The following is a 569-nucleotide window of genomic DNA, read 5'->3' on the forward strand; positions in this document are numbered from 1 at the left end:
AGCCCCTCTGAGCCTCGGTATCAACGAAAAAAAAAATTAAACAAGAGATAAATACAGAAAGAAAAGAAAAAAAAGAAAAAAAGAAAAAAAAAACAAACACAAAGACACACGGAATGAAGAAACACCTAATGCTGCAAACTGGCAACGGGGGCAACCGCACGTTCTCTACTCCACTCCTAGCTAGCTAGCTAGCTAGCTAGCTAGCTAGCTAGCTAGCTCGAGGGGAGGCTACTTAGCTAGCTAGCTAGCTAGCTAGCTGAAAGGATAACAAGCTAGCTAGAAAGCTAGCTAGCTGAACGGAAGACTAGCTGGCTAGCTAGCGAGCTAGCCAAACGGAAGGCTAGCTAGCTAGCTAGCTAGCCAAAAGGAAGGCTAGCTAGCTAGCTAGCCAGCTAGCTAGCTAGCTGGCTAGCTAGCTAGCTAGCTAAAAGGAAGGCTAGTTAGCTAGCTAGCTAGCTGGCTAGCTAGCCAGCTAGCTGGATAAAAGGAAGGCTAACTAGCTAGCTAGCTAGGTTGTTGATATTGCCTTAGGGGCCAAAGCCCCTGAGGAGGTGCTGCAGCAAAGCAAG

At 47.1% G+C, this 569-nt stretch overlaps 1 protein-coding gene across 1 annotated transcript in view; it reads left to right on the forward strand.

The window, feature by feature from the left end:
- The window catches only part of EMH_0032230 (uncharacterized protein), a gene marked incomplete at both ends in the record, with an annotated part of 2,615 nt that overhangs the window by 568 nt on the left and 1,478 nt on the right, over window positions 1–569 (forward strand). The gene's annotated exons all lie outside the window — the stretch shown is intronic.

This window comes from Eimeria mitis, genomic scaffold (genome assembly GCF_000499745.2).
Source record: "Eimeria mitis Houghton genomic scaffold, Emh_scaff1224, whole genome shotgun sequence".
Lineage (NCBI taxonomy): Eukaryota > Apicomplexa > Conoidasida > Eucoccidiorida > Eimeriidae > Eimeria > Eimeria mitis.